Source organism: Phyllobates terribilis, unplaced genomic scaffold (genome assembly GCF_046119375.1).
Source record: "Phyllobates terribilis strain yellow unplaced genomic scaffold, ASM4611937v1 Scaffold_8__6_contigs__length_399053987, whole genome shotgun sequence".
Taxonomy (NCBI): Eukaryota; Metazoa; Chordata; class Amphibia; order Anura; family Dendrobatidae; genus Phyllobates; species Phyllobates terribilis.
The window spans coordinates 300,679,185-300,702,964 of NW_027362768.1; the positions used below are offsets into that span (position 1 = coordinate 300,679,185).

General features: G+C 41.1%; 1 protein-coding gene across 1 annotated transcript in view; it reads right to left on the reverse strand.

Annotated features, from left to right (window-relative positions):
* Positions 1 to 23,780, reverse strand: part of SYN2 (synapsin II) — a 360,272-nt gene that overhangs the window by 26,965 nt on the left and 309,527 nt on the right. The window lies entirely within an intron of this gene.

The following is a 23,780-nucleotide window of genomic DNA, read 5'->3' on the forward strand; positions in this document are numbered from 1 at the left end:
TTCTTGGATGGATCACCTTGGCTCCGTCACATCAGCGCCTCGCAAAGCGACGTCTATATCAGGGATCCCCAACTCCAGTCCTCAAGGCCCACCAACAGGTCATGTTTTCAGGATTTCCTTAGTATTGCTCCGGTGATAATTACATCACCTGCACAAGCAATAATTCCATCATCTGGGCAATACTAAGAAATCCTGAAAACATGACCTGTTGGTGGGCCTTGAAGACTGGAGTTGGGGAACCCTGGTCTATATGATAGTGCCTGTGCCCTGTACTACAGCTCATCCATGGTTGGCCACATTCACTTCAAAGTGATGAGCTGCAGTAACAGGCACAGTCACTCTTGAATGGGCTCGGGAAACCATGGCACATCATCTGAAACTGGTACTTGGGAAGAAGCCAATCCCATCTTCTAGCAGTAATGAAAAACGATTCACTTTTTTATGCTCAAGAATATGTGTTTTATTAAATGCAATCCAGAAAAAAGTAGTTTCAATCCTAAATTGGACTTTCTTCAGACAATGAAATTGCAGGGAGACCAGGAACTATAGAGAAAGAATGAGAATCAATGAGGTATGCGGGCAATCACTGTTGGTAGAGAACAGGGACTCGTAGAGAAATCACCTAGCATGACCTGGGTCTCTGGCAGCTGACATGGAGACACAAGTATGAGAAGTAATAATAAGTAATAATTCGAGAATAGAAATCTCCAGGATTTTCTCTAAGCATGTCTAAATTCTCTTGGTAAAATTGCTGGCGACATATTTTTTATGTCAAACTGACCTTTAAAATCATGAAAACACCATGAATGATACTGGAAATCGTGCCAACTGAAATGCCTAATTCATGAACTTTAACATTGACCCAACAATATTCCAAAATCAGGGCCTCCACTTTACGGCACATTTCCTCTGAAGATGCTTTGACAGGTTGCCCTGAACATGGGTCATCTTCAATTGATTCCTTACCCCATTTAAACTGCTTGGCCCAAAACTTTACTTGGTAGTAGGAAGGTGCATTATCACATATATAGCAATAATTTCTTCACGGATTTCTTTAGTCTTCTTTACTTTATTTGTAAGGAATTTAATCACAGAACAAAGCTCCAAATCCCTCACTTTCTTTGCAGATCCGCACTGTACTGCACTTGTCATCCTGTCCCTTCCACTGCTATTATCAGACTGAACTTCTACTGTCTGTTGCATGTCCAGACATGTCTTAACATAGACAGAAAAGCTCGGCTCTCTAACACTGACAGAACATGCTTGGGTTGATAACTTATTGAACACCACTCGTGAATTTGAGCTAAACAGCGAGCTGCACAGAATACCAAGCTCCTGTACTCCAGTATAAACTATACAGTTTCAAAGGGATACCGCAACAGAGAGCGGCCAGAAAATTGCGGCATCTGGTTACACAAACTCCTGCACTTATTAGAACTTCTTCGTCATCCTATTAAACTATGCAGGATTCTTTTCTGTCATGGCAACAGTTAATCAGTTCAGTTGGTTTCCTGAAGCTCTCCATCCTGAATTGTCTCAGCTGTTCAGTGTTGGCCACTCCCCTCTGGTATATATGCTTGCCACTGGCACTTGGCAGTTGCCAGTGATAGTTCTACTTCTTGGTTTGGTGGTGAAGGAGAAAGTTCAGTGTTTGGAATAGGTGGTTGGAGAAGTTTTCTGGAGATTGCTGCGTGGATTTGGTTTGCGTGTTTTTCCTTATCCTGTCACATTTGGTTTCCCCTTACCATACCTCCTCTGTTTCCCACTCTGTTGTTTTGTGAGCGTATTTGTATGATTGTAGTTTTTTTTTACCCCTGTCTGTTTACACCTGTCTGTCTGGTTAGTGTTTTCCTATACACTTCACCTCCCTGGGTGAGGGAGAGATCAGATAAGGGTTAAGTTAGGAGCATTGCTAGGTACGAGACCCTGGCGTCTCCACCTTCAGGAGTAATCCGTGGGACGGAAATATACTAGGGCGCCCCTAATTCGAGGGATCGGGTAGGTGGCAACAGTCCCTTATCACTATGTGACAACAACAGGACCTCTCATATACCAGGTGCCATTTAAATACTGTTTTTGTCTTATGTGGCAGAGGGATTCTTTCTGCTTCCTAAAAGCCCCTAAACAAATTATGATAATTTGGCTGCCAGTTATTTCTCCCTGCTCCTGTGTTCTCTAGGACAGACCTCCAGAGGGAAAACAAAAGCTGTTGAAATTCAGCAGTTCTGATTCGTCTCTCCTTTGGCATCATCTGTTGGTGGAGATTTGTCAGGCCCATACTCATTTGGCTGTTGGCCGATCTGGCTGACATTGCCTTAGGGCACAGTTCTGAAGTAGGCCTGCCTCCTCTATGACTCCTTCAACTACACAACTGGCCACCCAACTCGGAAAGTCTGTTGGCTTCTTGTGGTTGACCCCATTTTTTTGAAAGACATGTAAACCTCAGACATGGAGTTGCTGCTGGGATTTTTGGGTCCTGTTGTGTCCAAAGCAGTCGTCTATCAATGTTTATAATTTGTGAACAAACTAGTAGAGGAAAAAAACCTACAGTATTACCAACCTGGAGCATAATTAGTACTTTACTTGTAAAAGTATAGAACCACTCTAATTTTAGCTTCAGAAACAACTTTGACTATTGACTCTAGTTGCTTCATTTCATACAATGGCCGCCTCTTCTGTCTATACAGTAGGAATCAGGAATACTTCAAAGTTCTGCCGATAAATTAGCCTGGCTGGACTTTGACTGGTGAGGCGATCCTACCGTCTGTTTGCACAAAAAGAGTATCACGGCATATCGTGAAAGTGTGATTACCTTCCCAAGAATATAAATGCATGACAGAACGGTAGCGCCATATAACAGCAAACATTGCGCTAGTCATTAACTACACTAAATATATTGTGTCACATCTAAATCCTTTTTTACAGCATCTAGTAATATGAAATATCCAACCTGTACTGGATGTTTAAGCACAGTATTTACAGAAGCAAGTTACTCAGTAGCCAGTATCTCGCCAGAGAAATCTCCATGGATGGGAATAAAGGGTTCGGTTTACAAGTTCTAATGACTCTTGTCGAGTTTTATTTACCTTCTCCATGATGTCTCAGGAGGATATAAAAACCAAAGGCAACAAAGATTCACGAGCCATAAAAACATTTCACAAGTCCATGAAAATGCTAAAAACTGCAGCCTACAGATGTTTCAGAAGGTTCATTCACAGTTTGTTTGAAAGCTGCACTTTTTTTTTTTTAGGATTTTGCTGTTTTTTTTTTCTCCGTTGAATACAATTTGAAAATTCATAAAAAAGTGTGTGTGGAGCATTTTCCAGAACTGATTCTTTTAAGGGATTATCCAGGCTTTGATCACATGGTCTAACCCAACGAAAAGCCATTAAAGAGAACCAGTCAGGTCCCTTGACTGTCCCCGACTGCTGCTATAGCTGTATGCAAGCCGATTCCTTTATTCTGAAAAGGTTTCTTATTACCCATGATATATTGCCGTTTTTTTTTAAGTGCAATAATATTATGAGAAATATATTCAATTAGGTGTGAATATGCTAAAAATTCAGGACTAGTCCGGCAGGCGTCTCTTCCCCCTGACTACTCCTGCCTCGGATCCTCTGATCATGCCTCCCTGGGCATGATTGACAGCTTCAATATACTTTTTAATATGGTAATTGGAAACCAACTGGAGTGGAGGTTCCTCCTTTAGGTAGGTCCAAACTTAGCTTAGGTTATACTTAAATGACTTTGACTATCCTTTTTAGAGTTTTTTTGTACCATGAGTTTTTTCCTTTTTTGCACATCTTGGTCTTGAATTATTTTTTTTATTGGCATCTATTCATCATAACTCATTATATACAGTACAGACTAAAAGTTTGGACACACTTTCTCATTTAAAGATTTTTCTGTATTTTCATGACTATGAAAATTGTACATTCACACTGAACACATCAAAACTATGAATTAACACATGTGGAATTATATACTTAACAAAAAAGTGTGAAACAACTGAAAATATGTCTTATATTCTAGGTTCTTCAAAGTAGCCACCTTTTGCTTTGATGACTGCTTTGCACACTCTTGGCATTCTCTTGATGAGCTTCAAGAGGTAGTCACTGGAAATGGTCTTCCAACAATCTTGAAGGAGTTCCCAGAGATGCTTAGCACTTGTTGGCCCTTTCGCCTTCACTCTGCGGTCCAGCTCACCCCAAACCATCTCGATTGGGTTCAGGTCTGGTGACTGTGGAGGCCAGGTCATCTGGCAGAGCACCCCATCACTCTCCTTCTTCAAATAGCCCTTACACAGCCTGGAGGTCTGTCTGGGGTCATTGTCCTGTTGAAAAATAAATGATGGTCCAACTAAACGCAAACCGGATGGAATAGCATGCCGCTGCAAGATGCTGTGGTAGCCATGCTGGTTCAGTATGCCTTCAATTTTGAATAAATCCCCAACAGTGTCACCAGCAAAGCACCCCCACACCATCACATCTCCTCCTCCATGCTTCACGGTGGGAACCAGGCATGTAGAGTCCATCCGTTCACCTTTTCTGCGTCGCACAAAGACACGGTGGTTGGAACCAAAGATCTCAAATTTGGACTCATCAGACCAAAGCACAGATTTCCACTGGTCTAATGTCCATTCCTTGTGTTCTTTAGCCCAAACAAGTCTCTTCTGCTTGTTGCCTGTCCTTAGTAGTGGTTTCCTAGCAGCTATTTTACCATGAAGGCCTGCTGCACAAAGTCTCCTCTTAACAGTTGTTGAAGAGATGTGTCTGCTGCTAGAACTTTGTGTGGCATTGACCTGGTCTCTAATCTGAGCTGCTGTTAACCTGCGATTTCTGAGGCTGGTGACTCGGATAAACTTATCCTCAGAAGCAGAGGTGACTCTTGGTCTTCCTTTCCTGTGGCGGTCCTCATGTGAGCCAGTTTCTTTGTAGCACTTGATGGTTTTTACAACTGCACTTGGGGACACTTTCAAAGTTTTCCCAATTTTTCGCACTGACTGACCTTCATTTCTTAAAGTAATTACGGCCACTCGTTTTTCTTTACTTAGCTGCTTTTTTCTTGCCATAATACAAATTCTAACAGTCTATTCAGTAGGACTATCATCTGTGTATCCACCTGACTTCTGCACAACACAACAGATGGCCCCAACCCCATTTATAAGCCAAGAAATCCCACTTATTAAACCTGACAGGGCACACCTGTGAAGTGAAAACCATTTCAGGTGACTACCTCTTGAAGCTCATCAAGAGAATGCCAAGAGTGTGCAAAGCAGTCATCAAAGCAAAAGGTGGCTACTTTGAAGAGCCTAAAATATAAGACATATTTTCAGTTGTTTCACACTTTTTTGTTAAGTATATAATTCCACATGTGTTAATTCATAGTTTTGATGCCTTCAGTGTGAATGTACAATTTTCAAAGTCAGGAAAATACAGAAAAATCTTTAAATGAGAAGGTGTGTCCAAACTTTTGGTCTGTACTGTATATATACATATTTTGGCTATACCCTTATTACAATCATAGTGATTTTCGATAATATACCTATAAAATCATATACTTTGACCTGCCTCATGGAGTGGTCGCATATCTGATGTTATTATATTGTGTGCAACTCCCCATTTATTTTATTTATTTTTTCGATGTCAATATGTCCACTCAATAAAAAAAAAATATACAGTGGGAGAAATAAGTATTTGATCCATTGCTGTTTTTGTAAGTTTGCCCACTGGCAAAGTCATGAACAGTCTATAATTTTAAGGGTAGGTTCATTTTAACACTGAGAGATAGAATATCCAAAATAAAATCAAGAAAATCACAATGCATAAATTAGATAATTTTTTTTGCATTTTGCAGTGAGAAATAGGTATTTGATCCCTCTATAAACCTTTATGAGTTTTGGCTCCTACAGACCAGTCAGACGCTCCTAATCAACTCGTGACCTGCATTAAGAATAGCTGTCTTACATAGTCACCGGTAATAAAGACTCCTGTCCACAGACTCAATTAATCAGTCAGACTCTAACCTCTACAACATGAGCAAGACCTAAGAGCTTTCTAAGGATGTCAGGGACAAGATCATAGACCTGCACAAAGCTGAAATGGGCTACAAAACCATAAGTGAGACGCTGGGTGAGAAAGAGACAACTGTTGGTGCAATAGTAAGAAAATGGAAGAAATACAAAATGACTGTCAATCAACATCGATCTGGGGCACCATGCAAAATCTCACCTCATAGGGTATCCTTGATCATGAGGAAGGTGAGAGATCAGCCTAAAACTACAAGGGGGGAACTTGGTAATGATCTCAAGGCAGCTTGGACCACAGTCACCAAGAAAACCATTGGTAACACATAACGCCTGAAAGGTTTAAAATCCTGCAGTGCCCACTAGGCCCCCCTGCTCAAGAAGGCACATGTGCAGGCCCATCTGAAGTTTCCCAATGAACACCTGGATGATTCTGTGAGTTATTGGGAGAAGGTGCTGTGGTCAGATGAGACAAAAATTGAGCTTTTTGGCATTAACTCAACTCGCCGTGTTTGGAGGAAGAAGAAGGATGAGTACAACCCTAAGAACATCATCCCAACCATGAAGCATGGTGGGGGAAACATTATACTTTGGGGGTGCTTTTCTGCAAAGGGGACATGATTACTGCACTGTACTGAAGGGAAGATGGATGGGGTCATGTATCGCGAGATTTTGGCGAACAACCTCCTTCCCTCAGTAAGAGCATTGAAGATGGGTCGTGGCTGGGTCTTTCAGCAAGATAATGACCCAAAACATACAGCCAAGGCAACAAAGGAGTGGCTCAAAAGGAAGCACAGTAAGGTCATGGAGTGGCCTAGCGAGTTTCCAGACCTTAAACCCATAGAAAACTTATGGAGGGAGTTGAAGCTCCAATTTGCCAAGCAACAGCCTCAAAATCTTAATGATTTAGAGATGATCTGCAAAGAGGAGTGGACCAAAATTCCTCCTGACATGTGCGCAAACCTCATCATCAACTACAAACAACGTCTGACTGCTGTGCTTGTCAACAAGGGTTTTACCACCAAGTATTAAGTGATGTTTGCCAGAGGGATCAAATACTTATTTCTCACTGCAAAATGCAAAAAAAATTATCCAATTTATATAACGTGATTTTCTTGGATTTTTTTTGGATATTCTATCTCTCAATGTTAAAATTAACCTACCCTTAAAATTATAGACTGTTCATGTCTTTGTCAGTGGGCAAACTTACAAAAATAGCAGGAGATCGAATACTTATTTCCCCCACTGTATATATTGATATCTATACATGGGATTCAAGGGGTAACGTTTCTCCTTGCAGAGAGTGACACGTCAAGCCAAACATGCCGAGGTGAGGAGACTTTTAAGCCGCAATGCTCCTCTGGGAAATATGCAAATTGTCTCGTCAGAGAGAAAGAGGAGTAGAACTCTAGTGCTACTTATAGTCCTCTTCCTCTCTGAAGAGACAATTTGCATATCTCCCAGAGGAGCATTGCGGCTTAAAAGTCTTCACACCTTGACATTCAGTGAATATGAATAGCGGTACCAGAGAGCCAATAACATGGCAAAAATATTAAAAGGACTGATTTATGAATACACACAACGCGTTTCGGTGGACACAGCCACCTTCATCAGGTGTCACCTGATGAAGGTGGCTGTGCTGTGTCCACCGAAACGCGTTGTGTATATTCATAAATCAGTCCTTTTAATATTTTTGCCCTGTTATTGGCGCTCTGGTACCGCTATTCATATTCACTGATTGTCCCTTTCCCCCTGTTGGGATGCGGTAGAGCTGCCTTTAATTTATTGTTCTTTCACCTGTGGGAGGAATTTAATTAGAATTACTACCCTGGTTTTCCAAGCTGCGCTGCCTTAACCCCTTCGGAACGCTGCCGGGGGTGTTGGTGAAGCTGGGCGTCTATCTCGGCATTACATGCTACTAACCTGACCACGTGATATACCACCAAGAGATCAGGATCTGTGAACGCCGCTGGAAATAGATGACAGCCACCAACAGAGCGGAGCTTGTGGAGATTTACACTGAGGTTGTGCAGAGGTGCACAACTTCATAAGGTTAGTAGCCATCCCCACACCCCTCTAACAATTGCAATACTGAGTCACCCATTGCGCCTTGTTCTCTCCTCTCTTTACATATTCACACCTTGACATGTCACTCTCCACAAGGAGAAACGTTACCCCTTGGATCCCGGTCAGACACCTCTCACCCAGCCAAACCAGATTTGTAAAGATCAAGCACAGGTTTAGGAGTAAATTGTTCCCATGTATATTTTTTTAAGAGCTTACTCTGATTGGTTTATGTGAGCAACCTAAAACTAGCCATACACTCACTATACATGCTATCTCTCCCAATGTGCCCACATATATGGAAGCTTGGCATTGCCTGATCCTCATCTTCCCCACCATCATCTGTTGGGGGAAAGTTGTGAGACTCGCATACACATCAGATAGTAAACTATTCCCGTTAAAATCAGCAAGCTTGACCGACTTTGGCCCAAAGGGTATTGGGGGTTTATGAGTGGAGCTTGTAGCCATTGAATGCTAGGTATTTCAACATTAAAAGCTATGTAAATCCTGAAAACATGACATGTGGGGGGCCGTGAGAACTGGAGTTTGGGAAACATTGCCATTGACAGAGCACTCCCTAAGCCACTGCCTGCCTAGGTTGTTTCCCTGCCCAACCTCTTTAACTTGTTTGATAGCTCCTTGTCTGAGAGATGCCAGGCGCAAATCCAGGAAATTGCCAGAACTGCAGATTTTCCATCATCACACTTCCCTAAAAAAAATACAGTAAGACGCGACCAAAACATTGAATCAACTTCAAAATAGTATCAATAAAATCATCAGTTCGCCACACAAAAAAATAAGCCTTTACACAGCTCAATTGACGGGAATATAAAAAAAAAGTTTCGGGTCTCGGAGAATGACAACAATTATTATTATTTCTTTTTTTTTTTTTACAAACTTTAGATTTTTTTTTGATAATTTAAATAAAAAAAAAATCTATGCAAGTTTTATTGTAATTGTACTGACTTGGAGAATCATACTGCCAGGTCATAATAACTGTGAATACAAAAACAAAAGCCACCTCATAAAATATTACAGAATTGTAGTTTCTTTACCATTTCATCCCACTTGGAATTTTTTTCCCCCATTTTGCAGCACATTGTATGGCAAAATGGATGGTGTCATTCAAAAGTCCCGTGAAAAAAAAAAAAAAGTCCTCATAAGACTATCTCGATAGAAAAATAAAACGGTTGTGGGTCTTGGAAGAAAACAAGGAAAAAAACAAAAGTGCAAAAATGAAAAATTGCCTGGCTATTAAGGGGTTAATTGTAGACCACCGGGTAACTTTACCCATACACTACTTAACAAATATCAAACAAGTATCAAACAATACTTCTACAAAAGGCCCATATAATGCTTTTACGGTCGCATTTAGGTATAAACTCATTGGTTACGAGTCCATTTGTATCCACCTTTTACAAAACCGTTGGAAAGATAGTAGCAATGGGGGGTGTACACTACTTTCTGCTCAGGATAGCTGATAGTGTCCATCATTTTTTATGTCATCCAGGTTTTCCTGATAGAAACCAAACAGCTGAAAATAAGTTATAAAAAGACTAAACAAAAAACCCAGTAATGAAGTAGTCCAAGTAAAATGAATGGCAGGAAATCAATCCATGTAAGAAATGTTAGCCTGGAATGGAACTTGTTGTCCAGGAAATAAAGGGTCAATATAAACTTTTCGTTTTGGGGCTATTCCTGGCTTTTAAATTTTCACAGGTCAAATGGTTGGGTGCATTAGGGCAGTGGTCCACAACGTACACATCCACAAGCTTTACCATTACAATAACAATCTACATCCTGACGAAAGGATCCTTGTTATTAGCTAATAGCTGGGTAAAAGACACGTATCTTATGTGAGATTTTATCCCTTCATTTATACAAGACTTTTTTTGGCTAATGGTCTCCAATTAATTTTATTTAATGGTTTCATCCAGGACTAGTTTTTTTTCACAATTGGCCTAAAAATTATCAGGTAGATAGTTGCTACTAACCTGCCTGTTATACCCGGCACTGATCTCTGTCGGCACAGAACGGTCCCGTTGACAGAGCAGCAGCTTCTCTTCCACTCTGTAGACGGGGTGTAATTGCCAACATCATGCTGATTGACAGCCAACTCCCCACTGCCTAACTGTTGGCTGTCAATCAGAGTAACGTCGGCAGTGATGCCCCGTCGACAGAGTAGACCGGAAGGGCTGCTGATTTTTTTCCCCCACCATTTAAATAAAATAAAATCTGCACGTTTGGTATCACTTTAATCGTACTGACCTGGAGAATCATGATAATGGGTCATTTTTACCATACAATGAGCGCCATAAAAACACCCCCCCCCCCCAAAAAAAAATATTGAGGAATTGCAGGGTTTTCTTCTCTCGCAATTTCAACGCACTTGGATTTTTTTCCCCGATTTCCAGTACGTCGCAAGGTAAAGTGAATGGTGTCATTCTAAAGTACAACTTGTCCCCAAAAAAAAGAAAGGCACTTGGAAGGAGGCAAGGAAAAACAATAAAAAAAGGGGTTAAGCACCAACTTGTGATGGTAGTACATGAACTCACAGTACATTGTATACCTGCTAATAGTGATTGCTCCAAGGTTTTCAGTTCCCTTCCGTAAAATAGTTTTCTTTCTAACAGTGCACAATGGCCACATTACAAGTGATTACAACCCCTGGCAAAAATTATGGAATCTCCGGGCTCGGAGGATGTTCATTCAGTTGTTTAATGTTGTTGAAAAAAAGCAGATCACAGACATGGCACAAAACTAAAGTCATTTCAAACGACAAATTTAGAGCTTTAAGAAACACTAAAATAAATCAAGATTAAAAATGTGGTACTCAGTAAGGGTAATTTTTTTCAGACCAAGCAGAGGGAAAAAATTATGGAATCACTCAATTCTGAGGAAAAAATTATGGAATCATGAAAAACAAACACACAAACGAACACTCCAATACATCACTAGCATTTTGTTGCACCACCTCTGGCTTTAATAACAGCTTGCAGTCTCTGAGGCATGGACTTAATGAGTGACAAACAGTACTCTTCATCAATCTGGCTCCAACTTTCTCTGATTGCTTTTGCCAGATCAGCTTTGCAGGTTGGAGTTTTGTCATGGACCATTTTTTTTAACTTCCACCAAAGATTTTCAATTGGATTGAGATCTGGACTATTTGCAGGCCATGACATTGACCTTATGTGTCTTCTTTCAAGGAATGTTTTCACAGTTTTTGCTCTATGGCAGGATGCATTATCATCTTGAAAAATGATGTCATCATCCCCAAACATCCTTTCAATTGATGGGATAAGAAAATGGTCCAAAATATCTTTGGAAACTTGGGCATTTATTGAAGATGTAATGACAGCCATCTCCCCAGTGCCTTTACCTGACATGCAGCCGCATATCATTAATGACTGTGGAAATTTGCATGTTCTCTTCATGCAGTCATCTTTATAAATCTCATTGGAACGGCATCAAACAAAAGTTCCAGCATCATCACCTTGCCCAATGCAGATTCGCGATTCATCACTGAATATGACTTTCATCCAGTCATCCACAGTCCACGATTGCTTTTCCTTAGCCCATTGTAACCTTGTTTTTTTCTGTGTAGGTGTTAATGATGGCTTATGTTTAGCTGTTCTGTATGTAAATCCCATTTCCTTTAGGCGGTTTCTTACAGTTCGGTCACAGACATTGACTCCAGTTTCCTCCCATTCGTTCCTCATTTGTTTTATTGTGCATTTCCTGTTTTGGAGACATATTGCTTTAAGTTTCAGGTCTTGACGCTTTGATGTCTTCCTTGGTCTACCAGTATGTTTGCTTTTAACAACCTTCCCATGTTGTTTGTATCTGGTCCAGATTTTAGACACAGATGACTGTGAACAACCAACATCTTTTGCAATACTGCGTGATGTTTTACCTTCTTTTAAGACTTTGACAATCCTCTCCTTTGTTTCAATTGACATCTTTCTTGTTGGAGCCATGATTCATGTCAGTCCACTTGGTGCAACAGCTCTCCAAGTTGTGATCACTCCTTATTAGATGCAGACTAACGAGCAGATCTAATTTGATGCAGGTGTTAGTTTTGGAAATGAAAATTTACAGGGTGATTCCATAATTTTTTCCTCAGAATTGAGTGATTCCATAATTTTTTCCCTCTGCTTGGTCTGAAAAAAATTACCCTTACTGAGTACCACATTTTTAATGTTGATTTCTTTTAGTGTCTCTTAAAGCCCTAAAGTTGCCATTTGAAATAACTTTTGTTTTGTGCCATGTCTGTGATCTGCTTTTTTTCAACAACATTCAACAACTGAATGAACATCCTCCGAGCCCGGTGATTCCGTAATTTTTGCCAGGGGTTGTAGTAATGGCAGAAAAAAACCCTACATCAAGTCATCAAGTAATATTGCCTAATTGCCGCAAGCACATTGACCTTGAAGAAAATTCAAATTATATGCGATTCTTAAAGTGTGCGCTGATCAAGGAGCTGATCTATATGTGCTTGGTAGGACTGGGTCTACAGATAAGGCCTCATTCAGACATCAGTGTTTTTTCTCGTATGCAAATAACGATCCACTTTTCATCAGTGTTTTGGATCAGATTTTTGCCAGTGTTTCATCAGTGATTTTCTCCTCTTCTTTAGGGCTCATGAAGACGTCCGATGTTCTCATACGAGTGCCCTCAGTGATTTTCTTGGATAGCACTCCTACCTGTGGTTGTCTATGGGACCATTCACATGTCCCTGATTTTTCGCAGATAAAAATCAGCAATATAAGTCAATGGTTCTGTGAAAAAATCGAATGACAACCGAGTGCGGTCCGATTTTGACAGACTGTCAGAATGGAGAAGAAGAAAAACATTTCTCTACGCATAAGAAAAACAGATGACACTCGGACCATCAAAGTCTGATCAGGATAATGGGTCCATTTTTCTCGTACACTGAATAATTGGATGTGTGAATGAGGCTTTATTCTGTGATGGTCATTTGTCATTCTGATAGTCCATCTGGAGAAATGTCAGCCATAAGTAGAAGAACCTGGTCAGTAAGAATAATTTTTATCCTTCCATCAACATGGTGCTGAAGGGAACGGAGTTCATTACTTCAGTCTTTTCAGTCTCTGTTGTGGCAACTTGGGATCTGAAGTGAACCATGGGTGTATGAAGGTTCATTCAATCGTTAGTGCTTGACACATGAGTTCTGTCCGGTTTTTCATTGATAGAAATCATACCCTGTATAGTCTGTGACATTGTTCACATGTCCGTGTACTTTTTCCTCACCAAAACATGAAGACGTGTCCGCTTTTGAGCCGAGTCACGGATAAAACTCACCAAGTCTATGGGTCCGTGAAGCAATCGGACATCTTGTTTGATAAGAGAACCGGTAGAAACCTCCATCATTTTTTTTTTTGCATACGAGAAAAAACGATGAAAATGAGGGTATGCGCACACAACATCTTTTTCAGGTGAATTCTGCCCAAAAGGGCCACATAAAAAGACATTTCAGTGCACATGGGTTATGTGCCCATGATGTCTTTTTCAAGCAGATTCCGCATGGAATCCATCTGAAAGGCGCTGCAAAAAATGAACATAATGCACAGTAGTGTAAAAATGACATTGCTGTGCACACGTTCTGTCTTGTGTCACTTCTATTAACCGCATCAGGGTTCGGAAACCTTGAAGACGTTAAAAAAAAGTAAAAAGTTCATTTTAGTTATAGCTTAACGGAAATAATACAAAGCTACCATATCTACACTGCTCAAAATAATAAAGGGGTTGTAGTAATGGCAGAAAAAAACCCTACATCAAGTCATCAAGTAATATTGCCTAATTGCCGCAAGCACATTGACACATCCTAGATCTGAATGAATGAAATATTCTCATTGAATACTTTGTTCTGTACAAAGTTGAATGTGCTGAGAACAAAATCACACAAAAATCATCAATGGAAATCAAATTTATTAACCAATGGAGGCCTGGATTTAGAGTCACCCCCAAAATTAAAGTGGAAAAACACACTACAGGCTGCTCCAACTTTGATGTAATGTCCTTAAAACAAGTCAAAATGAGGCTCAGTATTGTACGTGGCCTCCACGTGCCTGTATGACCTCCCTACAACGCCTGGGCATGCACCTGATGAGGTTGCGGATGGTCTCCTGTGGGATCTCCTCCCAGACCTGGACTAAAGCATCCGCCAACTCCTGGACAGTCTGTGGTGCAACGTGACGTTGGTGGATGGAGCGAGACATGATGTCCCAGATGTGCTCAATTGGATTCAGGTCCGGGGAACGGGCGGGCCAGTCCATAGCTTCAATGCCGTCATCTTGCAGGAACTGCTGACACACTCCACCCACATGAGGTTTGGCATTGTCCTGCATTAGGAGGAACCCAGGGCCAACCGCACCAGCATATGGTCTCACAAGGGTTCTGAGGATCTCATCTTGGTACCTAATGGCAGTCAGGCTACCTCTGGCGAGCACATGGAGGGCTGTGCGGCCCACCAAAGAAATGCCACCCCACACCATTACTGACCCACTGCCAAACCGGTCATGCTGAAGGATGTTGCAGGCAGCAGATTGCTCTCCACGGCGTCTCCAGACTCTGTCACGTCTGTCACATGTGCTCAGTGTGAACCTGCTTTCATCTGTGAAGAGCACAGGGCGCCAGTGGCGACTTTGCCAATCCTGGTGTTCTGTGGCAAATGCCAAGCGTCCTGCACGGTGTTGGGCTGTGAGCACAACCCCCATCTGTGGACATTGGGCCCTCATACCACCCTCATGGAGTCGGTTTCTAACCGGTTGTGCAGACACATACACATTTGTGGCCTGCTGGAGGTCATTTTGCAGGGCTCTGGCAGTGCTCCTCCTGTTCCTCCTTGCACAAAGGCAGAGGTAGTGGTCCTGCTGCTGGGTTGTTGCCCTCCTACGGCCCCCTCCACGTCTCCTGGTGTACTGGTCTGTCTCTTGGTAGTGCCTCCAGCCTATGGACACTACGCTGATAGACACAGCAAACCTTCATGATACAGCTCGCATCATCCTGAATGAGCAGCACTACCTGAGCAACTTCTGTGGGTTGTAGAGTCCATCTCATGCTACCACGAGTGTGAAAGCACAACCAACATTCAAAAGTGACCAAAACATCAGCCAGAAAGCATTGGTACTGAGATGTGGTCTGTGGTCCCACCTGCAGAACCACTCCTTTATTGATTGTGTCTTCATAATTGCCAATAATTTCCATCTATTGTCTATTCCATTTGCACAACAGCATGTGAAATTGATTGTCAATCAGTGTTACTTCCTAAGTGGACAGTTTGATTTCACAGAAGTTTGATTTACTTGGAGTTATATTCTGTTGTTTAAGTGTTCCCTTTATTTTTTTGAGCAGTGTATATACTGTAAGGTATAGAGTAAAGATGTTGATGGCAGAGCCAAAACAACTGAACAACCACCATATTTCCACAACATATACCGCCAATATACGCCACTGTATAGCCATTCAGAGACATACACCAGTCTTTGTTCACAATGCAAAAGAAAAAAAAAAGTATGCCACCATATACAACCATCATGAGGCAAAAAAGAACACTCTTTCGGCCTCTGGTGGGTGAATTAACGGGTAAATTTTATGGATTTGTTGTAAAAATCTGCAGCGGAAAAGTTAGTGAATGGAGCAAAGTATCTTCTTAAGCACGTAATATTTTAATTGGAAATTGCTACAGTAAATCCTGTGAACAGAAGATTTATATAATATATATAGTACCATCATATATTAAACATAGATGAAGAGCCTCCCCTACTGGTCAAAACTGTCCTGAAGTTCACTCTATGCAGGTTACATAAATTGTACTATTTCATAGGGAAGTAATAAAACTTAACAACGTAGATTGTTTACTACCATTTACAGTGCCGGTCATGGTGCCCCCGCAACACTAACAGCAAGTGTCCACCATAACAAGGACATCCAAGGACAGCCACGGTGGCCCACATAAGATTGACAGTCATAATGCCACATAACTGGGATGGAAAATTACCTATTTTCACTTAAAGGAGTATTCCCATCTCCAAGATCCTATCCCAATATGTAGTAGGTGTAATAATAATAATATTAGCAAACACCTCCAATTAGAAATGTAGTATAGTTTTTCTGATTCGCTAGGTCTCTTTCCTCATGTGCAGGCATTGTAGAACCTTAGGTATCCATGGTTATGACCAATAGCAACTAGCTGTCACTATATCAGTGGTCGTAACCATGGATACCCAAGGTCCAGCATTGTCCTGCACATGAGGAAAGAGACATAGCGAATCAGAAAAACTATACTACATTTCTAATTGGAGGTATTTGCTAATATTATTATTATTACACCTACTACATATTGGGATAGGATCTTGGAGATGGGAATACCCCTTTAAAGGCCGGGTTCAGCCGAAAGTATGAAAAATCATCCAATTTTTATCCAGAAAAAAAAAAAAAAAGCAAACTTTCATCCATATTCCATCCGCGAGTCATTCATATGTTTGTTTTTTACATCCAATTAGCATCCGTAGCATCAATACTTAAAGACATTTAGAAAACCAAATACAGTTTCCTATATTATTAATCACAACGTATCGGTAAAAAACAAATGCAGCGCAGATGGTCCGTATGGGATGTTTTGGTTATTTTTGGGCAAGTCTCACCCGAAAAATGGAAGAGAATAGTGCACATTGTGATTTTTTAAAAAACCTCTCATCTTAACAGCCGGGTGATAAAGAATTGAACCCAGACAGCACACGTATGTATAATACGCTTATCTAGAAATGGCAGCCACTGTGCCCAACGTAATAGTGATCAACATTACATATGCAGCCACAGTGCCCAGGATATCAGTGTCAGCCACAGTGGATCTTGGATAAATTAAAAAATATATATATACTGTATTATTGTCGGAGCTGTAAAAAAATTTAGACACGGGCAGGTGAATATGACTTGGATGCCATTCTGTTTCCGTCATCTGAACACTTCACCAGTCACAGGTGTCAGTGGTCAAGTGACCAAAAAATATGATGTGTTCGCTTCCTGCAGACCAGAGTAGAGGCCGGCACTGGATCCATGGGGCTAGGGTTGATGACTATGCCTAATTTTATTAATTTGAAACTATTCCTGCAGCTTGTACATTTTGAGATATGCTTTAGCCCATAGGAAACAATAGAGTAGCACTGACTCATTGACTTTTTTGGAAGTGTTTTTCCAGACATGCTCAGTATTCCATGCAGAGATCATTGTGCAGGGAGGGGGAGGAGGTCAGCTGTGACAGTGATCGGTTGTATTGTGAAAGATGGATACTTAGTTATTTATATAGAGGTAACATAGATCATTGCAACTCTGCTTCTAATGTCACAGTCACTTGACCGCTGCAGTCAATCATAGGCATCAGCAGTCAGACGGCTAAAGATGTTGCTCACGAATATAGCTTGCACTCGATCCGTAGGAGTTACGACCTGTGAGTAGTTCTTTTTTTATCTTTAAGCCATCCCTGTAGCTTGATAAATTTAGTTTTAAAGGCCTGACAACCACTTTAATTGTTTCCCTGCTACATTAGCAATAAACTGGATTCTGCAGTAGAGCCTGATGCATAGCTTACTACACAACATATCCTTTGGTCCAGTATTATTTAGACAGTGACACAAGTTTTGGCATTTTAGCTGCTTACTGAAACATATTTAAGATACAGCTGTGCAATAAATATGGGTTTAAAGTGCAGAATCTCAGCTTTAATTTGAGGGTATTCACATCCTAACTGGAATAAGGGTTTAGAAATTACAGCTCTTTAATATGTTGCTGTCTCTTTTTAAAGTGACCAAAGGTAATGGGACAATTATTTCAAAAGCTCCTTAATGGACTGCATGGGCTTTTCCCTTGTTAATCCATCATCAATTTATGCACATAAAAGGTCTGGAGCTGATTCCAGGTGTGGCATTTGCATTTGGACACCGTTGCTGTGAACCCATAACATGAGGTCAAGGAGCTCTCAATGGAAGAGAAACAGACCATCATTAGGCTGAAAAAAGAAGAAATCTATCAGAGAGATAGCAGAAATGTTAAGAGTGGCCAAATCAACAATTTGGTACATTCTGCAAAAAAAAAGGGCACTGGTGAGTTTGAGATCTCAAAAAGGCCTGGACGTCCACGGAAGAAAATAGTGGTGGTTGATCACAAAATCCCTTCTATGGTGAAGAAAACCCCTTTCACAACATCCACCCAAGTGAAGAACACTCTTCAGGAAGTGGGTGTTTCAGTATCTAAGTCTACCATAAAGAGAAGACTTTAGAAAGACCAGATTAGACTTTGCCAAAAAACGTCAAAGGGAGCCAGTCCAGTTCTGGAAAACCATTCTTCATTCTTGAAGATCAACCTGTACCAGAATGATGGGAAGAAGAAAATATGGAGAAGGTTTGGAACGGCTCATGATTCAAAGCATACCACACCCTCTGTAAAACATGATGGAGGCAGTGTGATGGCATTGGCATGCATGGCTTCGGTGGCACTGGGCCACTAGTGTTTATGGATGATGTGACTGAAGACAGAAGCAGCCGGATGAATTCTGAAGATTACAGGGCGATATTTTTTGCTTAGATTCAACCAAATGCAGCAAAGTTGATTGGACGGCGCTTCACAGTACAGATGGACAATGACCCAAAACATACTGCAAAAACAACCCAGGAGTTTTATAAGGCAAAGAAGTAAAATATTCTGCAATGACCGAGTCAATCGCCAGATCTCAGCCACATCGAGCGGCATTTCACCTGCTTAAGACAAAACTTAAGGCAGAAAGACCCACAAACAAGCAACAACTGAAGTCAGCTGCAGTAAAGGCGGCAAAGCATCACAGAGGAGGAAACCCAGCGTTTGGTGATGTCCATGGCGTCCAGACTTCAGCCATCATTGCCTGCAAAGGATTCTCAGCAAAGTATTAAAAATGAACGTTTTATTTATAGTAAAGTCAAATTGTCCAGTTACTTTTGAGCCCCTGAAATGAGGAGGCTTTGTAGAAGAATGGTTATTATTAGGATATTTTGTTCAACCCCTTTAATTAAACCAGAAATTTTTAATAAAAAGTAGTGACATGCAGAGTCTAAATCACAAAGATTTGGTCACTCTCCAAAAATTTCTAGACTTAACTGTTTAGATTTGAGAGTCCTCAGTGGTTGATACCTTCTAATGGCTGACTGAAAAGATGGTAACAAATTGCAAGCTTTCACGACTGCTCAGGTCTCTTCATCAGGCATAGTATACCACAAAATCTGAAGAGTCACATATTTGAATACAATAAGACACACAAAAAATGCAATAGGTAAGACAGGTGATGAAAAGCAGAGTTATTATGGAAGAGATAAACAGTTCTGGCTATAAATATTTTAGCAGTTAATAGATAAGGAGTGTGAAGGTTTTGTTGTCCTGTGACTACTTAACTGTAGTCTTAAAGTGCCATCTAGAGATCATCCTGTGAATGACACCCAATATTTCTCAGAAAAACTATTCATGTCATCTATAGAACAAAAAAATATAGAACAAATCCTCTGTATGGTAATTAAGATTACTTTCACCTATAATCTATTCTACATCGCTGGTAGCCAGTTCAGGACACAATGCTACTGCCTAAAGGGGTTGTCTAACTTTGGGGACAATTTGTTTTCTTTTTTTTTTACTTAAATGCATGTAATTGGGGTTAAAAATCATTTCATAATTAAAAATTTCACATAATTTGCCTTCTGTAGCCTGCATTGTTCACTGTCTATTGGTGGCTGCAGAATGAGTTAACGGAGGATCTGTTAGTGAGCGCATTCTCGTGGACTAAGGGTCAGTTTGTAACTCTTATCTATATTTTTTTTTTTGTTGGCTCATCTCAGCTGATTTATGACCATAGACGATATCAAAATTAAATGTAAGGGAAACAGAGAGCCGGTAAAAGCCATACGATGCAAACATTTTAATTAAACCCAATTGCACAAATAATTATTAGCCCCGAATACATGTACTTAAGCCCCAAAAGGTGGACAATCTCTTTTAACCTTTATGAATCCTTACCGGTGATGTGATCTATGCATTGCAAACACCAACAACAATCACAAAAGTAACAATGACACTGCAGAACTAATGTGATAATTAGGGATTTGCTAAGGTGATGGACACCTCTAAATTGGGGCATCTATTAAACGAATTAAGACCAGAGGAAAGTAGTGTGGCCCCCAAATTTCTGCTCAGCATGTCACAAGTTAGAGCAAGCATTTTGCAAATGTCACCACCCTCCTAGATGATTGATTAGGAACAAGGGGTGAAATGGCCTTATCCGTTAATTCTTTGGCAGGGTCTTCGTTATGCAACATGCAAACAAAACAACAAGGTAGAGAATTGTCACATGAGTTTTCACATAAAAGTGAAGTATTACCTTCAAAATCATCATTTGACATCAGACGTTCCTACCTAGGAGGCCATTGTACACGGCCATGTGGTCCCACTTGGACAAATAGAAGTTCCTAACTAGGGGGTCATTATACACGGCCATGTGGTCCTACTTGGACAACTAGAAATTCCTAACTAGGGTGCCATGGTACATGGTCATGTGGTCCCACTTGGACAACCAGAAGTACCTAACTAGGGGGCCACTGTACACGGCCATGTGGTCCCACTTGAACAACTAGAAGTTCCTAACTAGAGTGCCATTGTATATGGCCATAAGGTTCCACTTGGACAACCAGAAGTTCCTAACCAGAATGCCATTGTATACGGTCATGTGGTCCCACTTGGACAACCAAAAGTTCCTAACTAGGATGCCATTGTACACGGCCATGTGGTCCCACTTGGACAACCAGAAGTTCCTAATTAGGGGGACATTGTACACGGCCATGTGGTCCTACTTGGACAACTAGAAGTTCATAACTAGGGTGGCAAGGTACACGGTCATGTGGTCCCACTTGGACAACCAGAAGTTCCTAACTAAGGTGCCATTGTACACGGCCATGTGGTCCCACTTGGACAACCAGAAGTTCCTAACTAGGGGGCCATTGTACACGGCCATGTGGTCCTACTTGGACAACTAGAAATTCCTAACTAGGGTGCCATGGTACACGGTCATGTGGTCCCACTTGGACATCCAGAAGTACCTAACTAGGGGGCCATTGTACACGGCCATGTGGTCCCACTTGGACAACTAGAAGTGCCTAACTAGAGTGCCATTGTATATGGCCATAAGGTTCCACTTGGACAACCAGAAGTTCCTAACCAGAATGCCATTGTATACGGTCATGTGGTCCCACTTGGACAACCAGAAGTTCCTAACTAGGATGCCATTGTACACGGCCATGTGGTCCCACTTGGACAACCAGAAGTTCCTAACTAGGGGGCCATTGTACACGGCCATGTGGTCCCACTTGGACAACCAGAAGTTCCTAACTAGGGGGCCATTGTACACGGTCATGTGGTCCCACTTGGACAACTAGAAGTTCCTAACTAGGATGCCATTGTAGACGGCCATGTGGTTCCACTTGGACAACCAGAAGTTCCTAACTAGGATGCCATTGTACACGGCCATGTGGTTCCACTTGGACAACCAGAAGTTCCTAACTAGGATGCCATTGTACACGGCCTTGTGGTTCCACTTGGACAACCAGAAGTTCCTAACTAGGATGCCATTGTACACGGCCATGTGGTTCCACTTGGACAACCAGAAGTTCCTAACTAGGATGCCATTGTACACGGCCATGTGGTCCCACTTGGACAACCAGAAGTTCCTAACTAGGGGGCCATTGTACACGGCCATGTGGTCCCACTTGGACAACCAGAAGTTCCTAACTAGGGGGCCATTGTACAAGGTCATGTGGTCCCACTTAGAAAACTAGAAGTTCCTAACTAGTATGCCATTGTACACGGCCATGTGGTTCCACTTGGACAACCAGAAGTTCCTAACTAGGATGCCATTGTACACGGCCATGTGGTCCCACTTGGACAACCAGAAGTTCCTAACTAGGGGGCCATTGTACACGGCCATGTGGTCCCACTTAGACAACTAGAAGTTCCTAACTAGGATGCCATTGTACACGGCCATGTGGTTCCACTTGGACAACCAGAAGTTCCTAACTAGGATGCCATTGTACACGGCCATGTGGTCCCACTTGGACAACCAGAAGTTCCTAACTAGGGGGCCATTGTACACGGCTATGTAGTCCCACTTGGACAACCAGAAGTTCCGAACTAGGGGGCCATTGTACAGAGTCATGTGGTCCCACCAGTTGGACAATCAGTTGAGAAAGCATCATCTTCATATCACCTACATTTTTTTCACTAATTCAAACCAGACAGTGATACAATTTTTTTTACTAATCTCTTTTCATTATCTGATTTTAGGATTTTTATTCTATTTTCTGTGAATGATCAGCACACTCAGAGGAGCAACGGAAATAAAATAAGTGGAAAAAATGTTCAATTTTGACCCAATGATAGGTCCTCTTTAACAAAATCTCCCATTCTTTTTCTGAAAAGCCGCATTAGAGTAAAACATAGTACTTTATAATGAAGGGTCCCGTCTGTATCTGTATGATGCTACAAGTTTATAATATTTGGTAGAGCACTCAGTGGGGTCCATTCTGAGTATAAGGTCACGTTCACACATTCAGTATTTGCTCAGCATTTTCCATCAGTATTTGTAAGCCAAATCCAGGAGTGGGTGATAAATACAGAAGTGGTGACGTGTTTCTATTATACTTTTCCTCTGACTATTCCACTCCTGATTTTGGCTCACAAATACTGATGTAAAATACTGACCGAATACTGAACGTGTGAACGTGGCCTTAATATGGAGCGCTCCGATTCAGGCTACATTCCCAGGATGAGTATTTGGTGAGTTTTTGATGTTGCAGATTTTTTTGCACCATTTCTGCACTTAGTAGGGCTTGTTTACACCCTGCATTTTTGCTTTTTTAGTGGGCAAAAAACACAGTGATTCACAGTACCATAAAAGCGAGTGAGATCTCTGAAATCTCATGGACAGGCTGCCTATTTTTTCCTTTCAGATTTTAACCCTCCAAGCGTTTTTTCAAATCTACAGCACGTCAATTCTTTCAGGATTTCCGCAGCATTTTTCACCCATCTAAATGAATAGGAGAAAATGCAAGTAAAAATGCATAAAAAAATACAAATAAAAAAAATCATTTTATGCATTTTTCCTGCTAACATTCTGTTTTGTGCTGCAAAAACATCTGCAGAAAACACTCAACGTGTGAACATAGCCTTAAGTAAATTAGGTTGTTTGCATTATTTATTGCATTTTTTAATGCATTTTTTTTGTTCATTGCGTTTTTATCTCGTTTTTGACGCTGCCCTTTTCGTCTCGTCATGATTTTACAAAAAGCTGCTTTTTTTATATTTACTGGTAAAACTTTATTGATGGAGTCATGTGTGAATTACATGCCTTTTTAGAGCGTTTCAGTGTGTTTTTTTTACCGGTGTATTTTCCGCAATTTTATGGGGAAATCCCCACATAAAACTCTACGTACCCACAAGAGAAATTTAAATACACAGCATCAATTCTTCTAGTTCAGGTTGCACAAAGTCAGGGATTTTGTAGGATTTTAGTCAGATGTTTGATAACCAATTATATCAAACGTGATAATGATCATCATATGCAGTGTTGAAACAAAGCCATTAAATGAAACGGAAATGGCTGTGT